The 18,043-nt window shown below is 38.4% G+C and overlaps 1 non-coding gene across 1 annotated transcript; it reads right to left on the reverse strand.

Moving 5' to 3' along the window:
• Positions 1-17,431: 17,431 nt before the first annotated feature.
• LOC140852697 (small nucleolar RNA R71) lies at positions 17,432-17,538 on the reverse strand. Its single transcript, XR_012135599.1, has one exon. It is a non-coding gene; the product is annotated as a small nucleolar RNA R71 (small nucleolar RNA).
• Positions 17,539-18,043: the final 505 nt, after the last annotated feature.

Consider the following 18,043-nt stretch of genomic DNA (forward strand, 5'->3'; position numbering starts at 1 on the left):
ACCGGGAGAGCATCCAAAGCTGTTGGAGAAGAATTTGGATAAGAATTTTTGTTTCATTATGAGAGTGTTCTACTTATCGGTCTCCTTAAAATTCTTTCCACGTCTGTCGGGGTGATGGGTGAATTGGAGTGGAATGGAGATTTCTCGTGATATTCTCGTTATAACCACGTATGACATAAAGTGAAGTTAAGAGAGGCTCTTTGTAAATGCGATAGAGAATCCTCTTTGGTGGTGGTTAATTATTAGCAAAGAGTCCGGGCACGCAAAACTTTTTATGCGAAAGGAAGCCTTGATGGTTCTGATCACTAGGAAACTCAGGCAAGCACAGGATTTCATGTGAAGGGAGTTCCTTGAGAGATAAGATACAGAGAGACCTCTTTGACGTGACTGAAATATGCATGGCATCGCATGATCCCACAACACTCCGTGCCTTATTCCACCAACACGTGGAACCAAGTGTGTGTAATATATATATATTTTTTTTTCTGGTAAGAAACTGTAACTTCATTCACCGAAATAAGGAGGTGTTTGGTTCGTAACTGAAATCAGAATAGAAATGAAAATCAGAATGGCTTGAAATCAGAATTGGAATGGCTAAATCTTTTCAAGCGTTTAGTTCGTGACCGAAATTGAAATTGGAATGAAAAATTGAATCCATAGAGATATAGATTGAGCCATTTCCATTCTATTTCGGAATCAGAATTGGAATGAAACTCCTTCTAACCAAACAAATGGTTGGAACAAGAATCATCCAATTTCGATTCCAGACCTCTACCTCTCTCAATCAAACAGCCCCCAAGTGAAGTGCAAAATGTACAAACAGTAAACCAAAATGAAGCCCAAGAGCACGTTTGTGCAGGCTCAGTTATGGAGTACGAAAACAAAGACTGTAAGAATATAAAGGTAAACAAAATTACATAACAATAAGTAAAGCAAGACCATATTTTTGAGTAGATATATAGTTGGCACCGGAGTGAAGAACCAGGAGTCAGCCAAAGTATGCTATCCATGAAGAAAAAGAATATATGAGTGAGAGAGCTGTCAGTAATGTTGTAAGAAAACCTTATGTACTGTGGCAAAAGATGAAGAAATTCCGCAAGTGTAGCAAAAAATTCCACAGCACAAGCATTCCAAATAGGCTGTCACAGTTATTGCTGTTGTTCGGAAATATAACTAACATGATAAGATAAGACTATAGTTATCCCACACATATGAGGAGGTAAGACCTTGAATCTGCAATAAGGTTAGTTCCACAGTATAATTAGATGTTGTATATACTGCCTGTAACAAGAAACATCTCTGCATTGCCCCGCAGATAGCACAGCCTGGAACTTGTATCCTTCAGCTTCAGAATAATAAATCATCATCAGCCGCAGCAGACAAACAAGAAGACAATTATACCTATCAATTAGGCAACAAGATGAACAGCTAACCAATGTGCCAGGACACTGTGGGCTTGATGGGCAATAAAATAGTATGTAGAAGTACAATGAATAATGGATGAAGTGTTGATGTTTGGAGTAGGTAGCACGTAATACCATCCACAGCCATAGATGCACAGGTGCCAATACCATATATGTAGCATATCTCCAATAAAAAGCAGACAACCATACATAATCAAGAAGTTTCGGTAGAAGACAAAAGTAGCCAGGTGTTGGGTAATAGTAATAATCCAAAGCATAATGGATCCCAAGAGGTAGTCAGAATGAGAGCAGAAGATGCGTGCCACAAAATGTGCCAAGGAATCAACAAATTTGGTTAACATACCTTTCTTATTTTGCTGACTGAACAAACTATAAGGAGAGCAATAAATATATCGGAAAGAATAACCACCGGCATTAGCCATGTCTAGAGTAAGCAAGTATATTTTGGGTTGATTTCTTGTTATGCAAACAACATTCTCTGAGCGGTCATCCTAGACTCCTCGTCCCATAAGCCTTTGCCTTTCGAGAAACACTGTCACCTATTCCAAGCTCTTGGATAAGGTCTAACTTCGTACGTGGTCGGCGACGTCCACACCCAACTACCACTGGGCTTGTAGCTTCCAATTCCTAGTTCGTTGTTGTTGTTTCTTCCATCCTTATTCATTCTTTTATTCCCCCCGTCTTCACTACGTATCCTCCACTTCACTTTGATTTCATCTCCTTAATGAAATCAAGTAGTGGAGTCCAGCTCCTCCTTCAAAAAAAAAGGGAAAAGAAAAAAAAGTAGTTCAGATTTGCTAAGGTGTGACCAAGACATATAAATACAGGGATTTTGGTCTAACTTGGTGGGTGGCTGATACCAGCGTGGGTAAAAAAGATCTAATTATATCAACTAAGTCGGAAACTCAAGGGCAGGGGAATAAAGAGGAGCGAAAACTCGCATTATTGATACCAACGCAAGTATATCAAAAATCTTTATAAATCATTTTTTTTATGAATTATAAATCATTAGCTGTACTGTAGGAAATATTGTAAGCATTAATGTAACTAGCGACCGGCATAAAGAATTTAACAATGACCTGGGTTGGAGAGTGAATCCAATGCCTCCATGCACAGCTGGGATAAATCTGAGCTTTCTCAGAATTTATAGGTATGAAAACCGACCACACCTGACGTGATGACCGGTTAATTAGAGTTCATCGTAAAGTCTCTGACAAATCAATCAAAATCTGCATATGGCCGACGCTGGGGCATATGGAGAATTCAAATTCTTCGCCCAACTGATGACATCTTGGTCACAATCACGGACAATTCCTGTAACTTTGGGACAAGAAGCGCAGGCGAAATATCTGTGCAAAACCTTCAGGATGTGCGATCAGCTGCCAAAATGGTTGATCCGCATGCTAGAGTTCCTTGGCAATAGATGCCGATCCTTGTCTATACAAATCCCTTTCAAAAGACTCTCCAAGTAAGTGCTCTCAAGCCTTTACAGTACCCCTGCGTCATCATTCTGTCACTATCTATAACACTTTCATTATTCTCTGAGAGTTCATCTGACTTAGATATTGGAGGTTCCTCATCGAACACTCTTTGGCAAGATAGCTTTTTGTTTATATTGCTTTAGGTTAGATCTAGCATTGGCTCAAAGATCCGAGCATGATTTCTTCTATGTCGAGAGTGATCGGCATGGGAGTCATTGTCATCTGAGCGCAGATGCTACCACATCACCACTTCAAATATACATCGATCGTGATCTCCGACCGACCTTCTTGATTAGTTTAGTTGATTGTCAGAGCCCTCCAGCAGATCAGCTAGCTCAGCATCCTGGTCGAGCCAATTTCCAGCGGCAACACTGTTTGCTCGGCATCCTGATTGATCGATTCTCAGTGGTAATACTATCAAATCCTGGATTATGGTTTTTTTGATGAAACGGGGGGTGAAACCACCCAGAATTTATTTAAGCATAATGTATATTTACAAAGTAAGGAATCAAGCGGAGGATCCTGGATTACGGTTGCCATAAGCTTCTTGCATGTATTGATAAATGCTGATGCAAATATAAATAGATATATACTAGCATATTAACCGCATGATGCGCAGGGTATCTGTCCATTCAATATATTTCTTTCTGATTATAGCCATGGTTTCACATCTCATCAACTGGAAAAATATAGGGAGAGTGAAAACCTACAATAACGCATTTCGAACCGGGGATTCACATTAGAGCTCCCAGCCTCCGACCGGTGCTAGTATTTGTGTCAACACTTCGGCACCAAACTACAAACCCTAGTTCTTGGATTTCTGTCAGAGGAGGAGTAGCCGATGCCACAGAGGGCTCAGGGGAGCTCTAGTGCGTGGGGAAGATGGAAATCGCGAAGCCCAAGCTCATCGCTTCGTCTGCAGCACCCTCCCTATCCCCATCGACTCCACCTTCTCCCTATTCCAGTCCTCCTCCGCTCTCATCCCCTCTCCACATGTACCCTCTCTCCACAAATGTACACGAGGTTCCGGGAGCTTCCATGAGCATTGCGAAGGAGCTTCCGCGAGCGCTTCGACGTGGCCAACCGATCATTGCCCCCTCTCTAGCTTTCTTTATCTATGTACATCAATTTTTTTCGATCTTTCCCTTGATGTTGTAGATTTTTCTATGTTTTTCCCGGGTTTTCCCGTTGTTTTTCCATCCTCGAAAGTCTCAATCAGGTGGGAGGCATGAAGTAAACGAAGCAGCCAAACAGGGAAGCTGTTTCCCCAAGTTTTTTCATTGTTTTTCATCCTGAGGAGTCTCAATCGAGTGGGCGGCGAACAAAGTGGCCGAACAGAGAACCTTAGCCATGGTGTCAAATAAAGGCTTTGTCCGCATAAAGATCTTCATTTTAATATATCCACTAGCAAGAGCCCTACACTACACTGTAGGCTTGATCAAAATATGAAGAATAGGAAATAATTATAAAAAAATTTTTTAAATTAAAAAAATATATGATATACAATATTGTTTTAAAAATTTACACGGTGATCAATTCTTTATGAACTCTTTTATTCACTTGTACTAAAAATCAAAAAATAAATATTATATTTCTATATTATAAACTTACATACGTATCATAATTAAATAAAATGGCTATTATAGTGAAGAAAATAAGTTGCTTAAAGTTAAATTGTTTGGGATGTTTTTTTTTCTTCAATGATAATTCTGTCTCATCTCTATACAATTAAAAGAAATTAATTTTTTAAAAAAAATAAATCTATAATAAAATAATTATTGTAAGAGTTCAATACCAAATTGTAAGAAGTCATGATGTTTTCAGAAAAATGGTGTGTTGAAAAATTTCTGAATAAATGTACTTTTCAAGAGTTGTGATCAATACTTCTTTCGAAACTTATAATCCATAACTGATGGCATAATACCTAATTTAGTGATAATCTCCAATACCAAAATTTTTGGCAAAATTTTAATTAAATCCATGCCTACAATTACAGTAGATCATAAAATAAGTACTTTAATAAATAATTCTATATTTTTAAAAAATAATTTTTATTTTTTTGATAAAATAAAAGTATAAATATATTTCTTTAAATATTTGGTAATTATAAATAATATTTTAAATTTTTAATACATAAAATAAAATAAATACATTATTTTTTTAAGATTCTAATGATAATCTATATCCACTAACAGATACCAATTTCAGAACAATAAATATAGTAATTTTTATTTTTTAAAAAATAAGGGTACTAAATTATTATTGTCAATACTTGAAAATAATAGTGTATTTAATTATAAATTTATTTATAAGCATAATTCATGAAATAGAAACATATAAAACTAATTAATATGCAAACACTAATCCATACTACTATTTATAAAAAATTTGGATCTCAGGTTTAGGAAATCATAATTTTATTCTCTAATTAAAAAATAAATCAAAAATAAAATTACATAATAATAAATTATTTTTTAAAAAAAGATGGTGTCAAATTTACATCACCATGAAAGAAAAATATAGCAAATAATTTTTTAAAATATGGCCAAAAATTAATTTTAAGTTTTTTTGAAAAGAAATCTTAATTTTTCATAAATTATTTTATAAAAAGGCCCACAGAGAATAAGTACAAACAACCTATTTTATGCAAGCTTCTGCATAATATAATTGTACAATTACCTTTTAAATTGTTTCTATATGAAGAAACTATGCGGACATATGCATAATCCTATAGTTTTTATAGGGTCTATAGATTGGGAATGCATGAAATTTCTATGCGACCTAGATTTTTTTAAAATCTAATTCTATCTTTTTCTAAATTTATCCCACTACTATCAATTCCTCACCTCTCCCTCTCCTCGCCTCTTCTCCACCACCGATCAATCGATTGTTTCTTCATTTTTTTTTCTACTAATTCCCCACTCCACTCTCTACCTTCTCTATCACCACTCATCAAATCTTTCCTCCATTTCTCACCACTTCGTCATCCCACCTTTCTCCCCCCGTCATCACCACTTTTTGGGTCCATTTCTTCGTTCGATCCTAATCCCTTTTTCTTGCTTGGAGAATACATTGGTGCTTTTTTCCCCACTCATTTTCTCTCTTAAGACGGTACATAAGAGGATACTATGCATGACGCCACCCATTACTCCTCCCTTTGATAAGTCTCGACTCTATTCATCCCTATAGTGTTGCAATCATATATCATAACGACTGCTTTTTATATCATTTTCTCTATGCTCACTTTAGACTAATCCCTCTGTGCTCTTTTGATCAATGCCTACACCTTAACCTCCGATCGAACCCATTCAAGATAAATTCCCCTTCACCACCTATTAATTTTTATCTTTTTTCATATTCTCTTACTTATCATTCATTCTTTCTTTATTTTTCATTTATTTCTTCGTTCCAATCCAAACTTGAATCTTCTTCTCACCATCTCCATGGTTTATTTTTTTCTATTTTCCTTCCTTTTTCCATTGTCTTCCCCAATTCCACCTTCTCCTAACTTTAACCGTCACCCTTACCCTAATTCTAGCCGAACCCCTAACCCTAACCCTAGCTCTAACCAGACTTGTAACCCTAACTTGAACACCCACCCCAATCTAAACCGTAACCCTAGACTTAGTCTAACCCAACCCCTAACCCTAAACTCAACCCTAACCCGAACACCCACCCTATCCTAAAATGTAACCCCAAACTCAACCCTTATCCTAACCCTAATCTTGACACCTAACCCAAATCGGACCCTAATCCTAACCGAACCAACCCATTAACCCGACTATCCAGAAGTCGGTTAGTGGACCCACCAACCTAATAACTCGGATCTAAATAGAGTTGGATCCCCAAACCCATTAACCCGATACCCGTCAGCCAGCTGAAATCCACGGGCTCGTTAAGCTGAAATCCAATAATCTGATTTCTCCATCCATTAGCCCACACCTGATTCACTAATTCAACATCTTGACTTCTTCTTTTTCTTTGTTCACTAATACCTCACTCAATCTATGAATCGGATCATTTCTTTCCTACATGGTTTCTTCCTTCTCGGTTTGAGTACTGAAAGGCTGTCGAATGTGAACAGCAACCGTATCACATCGTTTTTACTCTGAAAGGCTGCCAAACTATGGTAGCAACCTTTTATCCCTTCTTACCTCCAATAATATTTGTAGATGGAGTGAAAGGCTACCCATATATAGGTAGCAACCTTTCTACATTTCTAATGAGAAACCAAACACAGCTTCTCATATGATGGGCCAAAAATCTAAAAGTTGTCGGATTCCTATTGACACATTTTCATTAAATTGATGGGGGAATACAAAGTAATAAACGATCAAACAAATTATAAAAAAAAAAAGAGATATGCCACTCATCTTTTTTGGCTTAGTTCTCTTAGTTTCTTCTTAAGCAAACAAATGAAATAATAAAAAAAATAATTAGAAAAAAAAGAATAATCAATAAGAAACAACACTGCTAACCCCATTTTGCTTTGCTGAATGCTCTAAAGACCATCCTTTTTGATCTTTTGAATCCTCCAATAAACTAACAAAACAGCAATAAAAAGTAATAAAAATGGTAAAAAAGAAAAAAACACCACTGCTAATCTTGCCTTTTTCCAATTGAATCGAAACACAAAAAAAAAAAAAGAAAAAAAGTGCTGCCGCTTCTTAGAAAGAAAACCATCCTATTGAGACTTTTGAGAATATTGAAAAATATAGAAAAAAATCAGAGAAAAATATAAAAAAAAATTGGGATAGGTCATATAGATCGATCATTTTTTTTTCTTTTTTTCTTTTTTCGAGAGGATGCTGTTGTGGATTTTGAACTCTCTCTATATAGTTGGGAAAAAAAATTTACAGTACCCCCCATTCAGCTCTATTATGCCTTCATTGAAAATACCATCCATCGACAATCCCATCAGGTAGCCCCCTACATCATTATCATGAGAATAGGATCCTATATATAAATTAAAAATTTTGTAGCTAAAGAAAATTTTTTCGATCAAAAATCCTCAAATCCCAGCAAATATCATGCTTCTACCAAGATTAAGCTCTCAAAACCTCAAGGGACCACCTCACACCGCCACAACTCGCACAAAATCCCATATACTACCATATCAGAACTTAAGAAATCCTTCTAATTTCTCTCTAAGTGCTCTCCTTTCCCATGGATCGATCTTTGAAAAAGATAATAAATTGAAAAGAAAAAGAAGCGAAAAGAAAAAAAAAATGATCATCTATATATGGAAAGGTCTTATCCTTAAATTTTTTTCCGCCTTTCCCCTATTTTCTTTGATTTTTCCTCTATTTTCTCTTGTCAGTCCTCTATTTTTTCTATCCTTGGGAGTCCCAATAGGGTGGGAGGCTTGGTGCGGCCGAGTAGGAAAGCTTAGACGATAGTTGAGGTTTTATGTTGGATAATTTTTTTCTTTTTTTCTCTTTTTTGGAGATCTATGGGAAGAAAAACACCCGAGGGAGATTGATAGAGAAGGCCAATGCTAGTAATGATAGGGAGGAAGACTGGCAGGAGGTGGTCGAGACTGACAAGGAGAGTAGGGAAGAGGTGGGTGCTCGTGACGGTTTGGGAAGAAGGCTCGGAAAGGGTTTGAAGCAAAATGGAAAAAAAAAATTGCAGGAAATTAAAAAGAAAACCCATTGGGGAGTTCAGAGCTCGATACTTGAGGGAGATATATGGATAAGAAAGCACCTAAGGGAGATCGAAGGAGAAGGCCAATGCCAGTGATGATGGGAAGGAAAGCAATGGTAGAGACTGGCAGGAGGTGGCGGCAAGGAGAGCAGGGAGGAGATCAGCGTTTCTCTTTTTTGAAAATTTGTGGGAAGGAAAGCACCTAAGGGAGATTGGAGGAGGAAGCCGAGACCGGTAAGAATGGGGAGGAAGATGATGGCAGAGACTGGTGGGAGGTGGCAGAGACCGATGGGAGGTGATGGAGATCGACAAGAAAAGTGGCGAAGAGGTGGGCATCCGCGATGGCTCGAAAAGGGTTCGAAGCAAAATAGAAAAAAAAATATTACTGAAAATATAAATAAAAAATTATTGGAGAGTTCAGAGTTTGACACATAGTACATTGGGAGAGCTCTAAACTCTCCTTTCAGATATAGATATTAGATTTTGGCCAAAATCTTAGATAAGGTAAAAAAAATTTAGAAATATGCATTTATGACACATTGGATCATCATCGTTTATATTTACCAAGCCATTATCATGTATGCCTGAGGAGCTTCTACCATGCATGAGGGAGCCCCACAGTATTTTTTTTTTTGGTAGAAGGTGTGAGAGTATTTATTTAGATTAACAAATGTACAAGTACGGGAACAAAACAGGCCTGTCAAGATATGAACAAAATGCAAGCCTGAGAACCCTACAACTGCAGATACAAAGTAAAGGATGGATACATACGTAGAACAAAATAGCTCTAACTTGAGCCTTTACAAAAAAAACAATCAGGTGTGAATAAAACCCAAAACTTCTGTGCGGGCATGTAACAACTGTTGTAACTCCACAGAATTCGAAATCCCAAAATAGCTGTATAGTAAATGGATTAGAAGAAGAACTCCTTTGAAATTGATACCCATAACAAGGTGAAACAGTAACATATACGTTCCACAGCAGGTAGATAATGACCCCAAAACAGTGGAAGCTGCTATACAGTCTCAGAAAACAGCGGATGGGTACCACATGGCACACCACCCAAGCAAGGTTGAAATTGATGAAGAAGAGAAGGAGATATTTATTTTTATTTTTCTTCATCCTAAATCAAAAGTGTGTACAAAGACCTATAAATACAAATATGTAGAACCAAATATAGATAGGGAATAACAAGAATATGCCAAAGAATAATCAAGAATATGCTACGGAATGAATCCCTGGACCTTTAATTAGATATTTTTTTCAATTAAGCTCAATCCTTCCAATACTCCCCCTCAAGATGAGGCGAAGATATCTCGAAGCCCCATCTTGTCAGTCAATCCAGAAAAACACAATGAGCTAAGCTCTTTGGTTAGAATGTCTGCCACCTGATCAGAAGACTGAATATAGGTAATGCAGATCTGGCCTTGATTAATCTTTTCTTTGATAAAATGACGGTCAATCTCGATGTGTTTGGTACGATCATGCTGTATCGGATTGCTTACAATCTCAATCACTGCTTTGTTGTCACAATACAACCGAAGAGGAAATTTGTTTAGAAGTTGTAATTCCTGAAGCAGCTTCTGAAGCCAAAGAAGTTCACATATGCCTAGAGCCATTGCTCTATATTCAGCTTCTGCTGATGATCTAGCCACCACTGACTGTTTCTTGCTTCTCCAGGTAACTAAATTACCCCCTACATATGTACAATACCCAGAAGTAGATCGCATATCATCCAATGATCCAGCCCAATCTGCATCAGTAAATCTCTCAACCTGGAATGTGTTGTGTTGTGAGAACAACAAACCACGACCAGGACATCCTTTCAGATAGCGTAATACTCTGAAAGCTCTCTCCATGTGTGATTCTCGTGGATCATGCATGTATTGACTGATGACACTGACAGCATAGGCTATGTCGGGTCTTGTATGTGAAAGATATATCAACCTTCCAACTAACCGCTGGTACCTTTCTCGATCAACAGGAGTTCCACCATCTGTCACTGTTCGATGATTCTGATTTATTGGAGTAGTAGCAGGTTTACACCCCAACATCCCAGTCTCAGAAAGCAAATCTAATACATACTTTCGTTGTGACAGAAAAAAACCTTTGGATGATCGTCCAACTTCTATGCCCAAAAAATATCTTAGTGGACCCAGATCTTTTACCTCAAATGCTTGCTTTAGTTTTTCTTTGAGTTGTTTAATCTCATGATGGTCATCTCCTGTTATTACAATATCATCAACATAAACCAAGAGTATAGTTTTCTTTTCCTTGAGATGTCTATAGAATAGAGTATTATCTGCATTACTCTGTTTATATCCCATTCCTTTTACAGTCCGACTGAATCGATCAAATCAGATTCGAGGAGACTGTTTAAGACCATAAAGTGAGCGCTTTAGCTTACAGACTTTTTCAATTGTTGCTCTAGTCTCAAATCCTGGTGGTATCTGCATGTATACTTCCTCCTGAAGATCTCCATGAAGAAATGCATTCTTCACATCTAACTGATGTAATTTCCAGCCAAAATTAGCAGCACATGATATAAGTGTTCGAATAGAGTTCATCTTGGCCACTGGAGCAAAGGTTTCATCATAGTCTACTCCATATATTTGAGTGTATCCCTTTGCTACTAACCGAGCTTTGTATCTTTCCACCTTGCCTTCTGGAGTCTGCTTTATAGTGTACACCCATTTATACCCTACAGGATACTTCCCAGCTGGCAGGGTGACCAGATCCCACGTCTGATTTTTGGATAAAGCAGTCATCTCTTCTAACATTGCTTCCTTCCACTTAGGTTCTGCCATAGCCTTTTGTCAGGTACTAGGAATACAGACAGAGTCTAATACAGCTATAAAGCTTTGATAAGATGGAGACACATTCTTATATGAAACATAATTAGTGATATCATAACGGTAACGAGCAGGAGGAACAATTGAGCGAGTACCCTTCCGTTTTGCAATAGGAATATTAAGATTAGAAATGGAAGAAGTAGTAGAAATATTGTTACCATTAGGAGACTCTGGAGAAAAAGCTTCAAGCGGTGGAGATACCTAGGCAATTGGTGGTGAATGCACACTGGACTCTTCTTCTTTCTCAATACTAGGCTCCCTCTGAACATCATTCTCAATACTAGGCTCCCTCTGAACATCATTACTATGATACTCCCCCTGGGCACCAGAATTTGGTGTGTATAGAAAGTCACCCAGAAGAAGTAATTCTGGTGTCTTATTATCAGATAGACGACTTCCATAATAAGCTTCAGTTTCTCGAAAAGTAACATCCATAGTAACAAGCATTCGTCGCTCAGGGGGATAATAGCACTTGTATCCCTTTTGAGTAGCAGGATAACCGACAAAGACACATTTTAATGCTCGTGGATCTAGTTTTCCTACTGAAGGTCTATGATCATGAGCAAAACAAACACATCCAAAGATCCTAGGAGTGACTACATAATCAGTAGACCCTTTCAAACATTGTATGGGGGACTTAAACCCGAGTGTTCTTAGAGGCATACGATTGATCAAGTAAGCCGCGGTCAAGACAGCCTCATCCCACAAAAATTTAGGAACTTGCATGGTAAAAAGTAAGGATCGGGCTACTTCCAATAAGTGCCGATTTTTTCTTTCGGCAACTCCATTTTAAGCAGGAGTATCAACACAAGTGGTTTGATAAAGAATTCCGTGAGTTTGAAGATACGCACGGAACTCCTGATTAATATATTCTGTGCCATTGTCAGAACGTAAAATTTTAATTTCAACACCAACTGAGTACCTACAAATTTATGAAACTCTTTAAAACAGTTTAAAACTCCCATTTTTTTCTTCAATAAATAGACCCAAGTTACTCGACTAAAACAATCAATGAAGGTAACAAACTACCTATGGCCCTTGAGAGTATTGGTACTACATGGTCCCCATACATCAGAGTGAATTAAAGCAAAAGGTTGAGAACTTCTAATTCCAGATATAGAAAATACTGCTCTGGTGTGTTTAGCCAATTCACAATGATCACAAACTAACAAATTTTTATTGCATTTAGTTGATAAAGATGGAAATAAGCGACCAAGAATAGAAAAAGGAATGTGACCCAGCCTACGATGATGTAACATAAGTTCTGAAGTGGCACCTTCAGCAGACAATGCATACCCCGTCAAAGAAGAGCTCATACTTTTCTCATCAGTTGATAGATAATAGAGTCCATTGTGCATTCTACCACCCCCAAGTATCTTCCCCATTTTCTGCTCCTGAAATAGACAATGTGAAGGCCAAAAAATGATAGAGCAGTTCAAATCTCTAGTAACAGAGCTGATAGAGAGTAAATTTGTAGGAAAGGATGGAACATGCAATACTGATGATAATCTTAAGTTAGGAGTACAGTCAATGGATCCTTTTCCTGAAACAGGAGTAAAAGATCCATCAGCTATTCTGACCTTGTCATATCCTGAACATGGTGAATATGAAATAAAACTATTAGGTGCCCCTGTTATGTGACTGGATGCTCCTGAGTCTATTACCCAGGAGTTGGATGTCCCGCAAGTAAATGCATGTGATAACTTATATGAAGTACCTGAGTGTGCAAAAAGAGAGGAATCAAGATATTCGTCCTGGTGGCTAGACTGTTCCAGAGTAGAAGGTGTGGTGTTAGAAGATGATTCATACTTTTCCATCATTTGTCGAAAGGTCTGATACTCCTCTGTAGATAAGCTGTGTACAGCACCCTTGGTCTCTTTAGAGAGATTGGCTTGGGCAGGTCCACGAACATGATTCTGTCCTCCAGTTCTTCCACCACTACGACAACCACCACGGCCCCGACTACCACGCCCAGGCTGATTTGGACGGCCATGGAGATCCCAGCAAAATGCCTTAGTGTGCCCAGGCTTTTTACAATGAAAACATACCTTCTCACCTACCTGCGTGGCTGTACGGTAAGGGCTGATCTTATAGAACTATTGGAGTCAGAAGTCACTCGTCGCCGTGTCTCCTCGCTTAAAACAGTAGAGAAGACTTGACCTAAACTAGGTAAAATATCTCTGGCGAGGAGCTGAACTCTGACAGATTCATATTCTGGATTCAGACCATATAGAAAGTCCTGGACCCGTTCTTCTTTTAAATATTTCTGAAATCCATCAACATCGATGGAGCATTGTGGAGCAAAAGTTCTATAATGATCAGCTTCGGACCGAAGACGTTTCAACTCGGTGGCATATTCAGTGATAGATAAATCTCCCTGACGAAGCTGACGTAATTGAGAACGGATCTCAAATGCTTGAGCAGAATTCTGCTTCTGTGAGAACATTTGGGCCACCTTCTCCCAGACTTCCTGTGCAGTCTCCAGCAGTTGCACACTTCTTGCCACATTTGGTGTCATGGTATTTAGAAGAAATGCTAGAACAACAGAGTTCTCCATTCTCCATTGAGCCATATCCTGCTCATTATTAGCAGGTTTCTTCTTTGTGCCGGTGAGATATCCCTCCAAGCCTCGCCCTTGTACAAGTAGACGAGTGCTCCTCTCCCATTGTAAATATGTCGTTGGGCCATCAAAATTTACAGCCACTTGAAGAGCATTCAGTGATCCACTATCTCTTGACGAACCCCCTGATCGAGTGGCAACTGTAATAAGCCGATCCAGCAGACCTTCAAGATCTTGCATAGTAATTGGATTGGCCATACAAACAAAATGATAATCTCACTGACACACTATCAATGAATCACCAGACACACGAATCACCGGATACACCGTAAATACAGGCTTCTTAAGTATCTAGGCATAAAAGTTCTTCATTTTTTTTTCTTTTTTTTTCTTTTTTTTTCTTTTTTTGGTAAATGAAATAAAAGAAAGGGTTAAAAAAGGAAGCTGTGGCTTTTACCGATTATGTATCTCATGAAGCACGGGATTGCTGCCGTCGTCGGCGACGCCGTCGGGGGCTGGAGGCAGCAGAGGCCGCCACGACGTCGGGCACGCCAAAGCGGAGGTGGGAGACGAGAAGGAGGTTGGCCGGGAGATGGAGGAAGGGTTTTCGGCCGGGAAGGAAGGGGGCTGCGGTGGCGATGGCTGCGGATGGACTCGACGGATGCGGAAGCTTTGGAAGGGCTTCGGCCGGGAAGAAGGGGCTCGGATGGACTCGACGGATGCCGGCGAAGGGGTTTCGGCCGGGAAGAAAGGGGGCTGCGGTGGCGATGGCTGCGGATGGACTCGGTGGATGCGGAGGCTTTGGAGGGGCTTCGGCCGGAAAGAAGGGGCTCGACGGAGGCTCGATGGAGGCGGCCGGTGAGAAAGAGAGCTGCGATGGCTGCGGTGGCGACCGGGAAGAAAGGTGACGCCGGGGTTTCGGAGGGGTTTCGGTCGGAAGGGGTTTCGCAGGTGATGCCCGAGAGAAAGGTGGCAGCAGTTTGCTGTGAAGAGAGAAAAAAAATAATAATAATGGAAAACGAGGGCAGAGGTGGGCGGAGGAAAGAGAAGGTTTTTTTTTTTTTTTTTAAGAAGGGGAAGGAAGAAAGAATGGATCAGAACCCGGAAGCTCTGATACCATGATGAAAAAGAGAAGGAGATATTTATTTTTATTTTTCTTCAATCTAAATCAAAAGTGTGTACAAAGACCTATAAATACAAATATGTAGACTCAAATATAGATAGGGAATAACAAGAATATGTCAAAGAATAATCAAGAATATGCTACGGAATAAATTCTTGAACCTTTAATTAGATATTTTTTTTAATTAAGCTCAATTCTTTTAATAAAAATTAATATTAAAATTGAAACAAAAGAGGACCAGATGAACAATTGGATACCAAAGAACTCTAGAACAAGCAAAATACGTCCAAGGCCCCGGTTCCCGCACTGAGCAAATGTGCCACCACTAACCTGCAGGGATATAGATATACAGGAAAAGGTCCAGATGGAGAACATGCAGTTATAGAAAGTGAACTCTCAGCTGATAGTAGCTGTACAACCAAGCCACCACTCCCAATATTTCCGCATGTTGTTAAACAAACAACAGTGATCTGTAACTTAACCACAGTATTTTTTGCAACTTAACCACAGAGCTATTAAATTTATCATTGTTGCCTATTGGTTTATCTTGCAAGAATCTAAATTATTCGAATATTAAAACATCACTGATGCTATTTGTTTACTTCTAAGAATCTTAATCATTAAACTTTTTTTTTTTAAAAAATAATCGAACATCATCACTCATTTACTTGAGGTCCGACCTCTCATGACCTGATTTTTTTTTTTTTTTTCATTGGAAATGGGCGTGGAATCCGGAGTGGACACTAGCTGGACACCAGTATATCCGTGACCTATATTTTATTTTATTTAAATAATATAAATATAGATATAGATATTAATTAAATATAAAAATTTATATTTATATTTATTTTAAATAAATACGAATATAATTGAGATTATGAAAGAATTGATATAAATATCGATATAAGTCAGATAATTAAATTTTATGATCATGAAATAAAAGATGTTATTAAGTGGATAATAAATTATATTAGTAGGATGTTAATATGGTTATATATCTTAAAAATTTATAAATATTATATAAAATTAAATATAATTATAAATAGATTCAGATATTTAGATATAGATAATAGTTAAATATTTAATTTTTTATATATATTTAAATAGATTAAAATATAAAAATAAATTTAGATAAATACGATCCGACCCGCTTTCACCTCTTGAACCGGCAGCTCGTCTTGCCTTTCCGACCCCTCTTGTGTTCAGGTCCGGTCTCGGCCTTGGTAAACAAATAGTTAAGTCGACCGGGCCGGTTCTGGACCCGTCGGCCAGGTCTTCTCACAGAGACGGGGGATGTCCCCTCCCTCCCTCTCCCGTCGCGGGCGCTGCGCTCGATCTCCCACCGTGGTCTTCGCCACGACGTCGTAGCACTAATGTGGTCTTGTCCATCATATTGCATTACCTAGACTTTTAATCTTAAAATCAATTAGACGTCAACCTTAAGGAATTCGAGCTCAATAGGACAAGGAACCCTAAGAGTTCTACCAAGTTTGAGTTGTTTGATTAGTTGGTGTCTAGGCAAGTCCCTGAGGGTGGTTTGTTAAATTGGTTCAGTTGCTGGCCTGGCCAACTCGTTTGGTGTCTAGAAAGGCAACGATGAGTGAACCTCCCACCTCTTATACTTACCTGGCTAACTAGTTGATCAATCTCCACTTGGAAGGTTTGAAGGGTCATCTTGGAACAGTTAGGAGCTGTCTAGATTTAGGTTAACCCTAGGATAGATTGAGTTTAATTTATTGATTCACTTGTTTGAAAAAAAAAAAAAAAATTAAAATTTAAATTAATTTGGTTACTTTTCTTTAGATTTAGGACTCCTTAGGATCTTCTCTTTAGAACTTTTTCTCTTTTCTTTCTTTTCCTTATACATAAAAATTTTATTAAAAAAAAAATTGTATAAACATCGAGAACCGTACACTTCGTGTGTGGAGAAGAGTGTCAGGTCGTCTAGTTAGAATTGAGTCAATTCCTGTTGTTCCAATGGCTGAACCAATCCAACCCATGACCCTTAAAGATTTGTGTTATCCAGTTGGCTCCATCCAACCATCTTGTATCAGGTTGCCACAACCCACAGCTAACAATTTTGAAATCAAACCTCAAATCATAAATATGCTTCCAAAATTCACAGGATTAGAGGATGCTTATATATTTATTAGAGAATTTGAGGAGGTATGTGCAACCATGAAACTGCAATTAACAGAGGATGAGGTCAAACTTAGATTAATCAATTTTGCCCTTAAGGACAATGCTAAGAAGTGGCTTTATAGTCTGCCAAACTATTCTGTCACTACCTGGGAGGGCTTTGTGAGAACATTTTTAAAAAGTATTTCCCCCATCATAAAACAGCTAGGATTAGGAATGAAATAAATCAATTTTACCAACTAGCTGGTGAATCATTTTGGAAGTACTTTGATCGTTTCAAGAATCTTTTGACCCAATGCCCACACCATGGAATAGAAACTTGGAGACTATGCCAGATCATCTATGAGGGGTTAGATTCAAACTCAAGAACCATGCTAGAGTCCATGTGCCAAGGTCAATTTATGGACAAAGAAACTACTGAAGCTTGGCAATTCTTAGAAGACCTAGCCGAGAAAAATTTACAGTGGGAAACAACTAGGGAACCTGATAAAGCTACACCTTCAAGAGGAGGAATGCATCAAATTCAACCAACCTTAGCATCAGAGGCCAAGATTGCAACCTTAACACGTAGATTGGAAGCCTTAGAATTACAGAGACCAGCCAATGTAAATCAAATATCTGCACCCATGTGTAAAGGGTGCAATGCACCAAACCATGTCTTAGAAGAATGTTCCTACTCGAATGAGTGTGCACAGGTGAATGCCACCTATCAAGGACCATTGAACAATCCTTATGCACCCACATATAACCCAGGTTGGAGGAATCACCCGAATTTCTCATGGTCCCAGAATCCTAATGTAGGTAATCAAAATTTCAAT

The sequence above is a fragment of the Elaeis guineensis genome, chromosome 11 (genome assembly GCF_000442705.2).
Source record: "Elaeis guineensis isolate ETL-2024a chromosome 11, EG11, whole genome shotgun sequence".
Lineage (NCBI taxonomy): Eukaryota > Viridiplantae > Streptophyta > Magnoliopsida > Arecales > Arecaceae > Elaeis > Elaeis guineensis.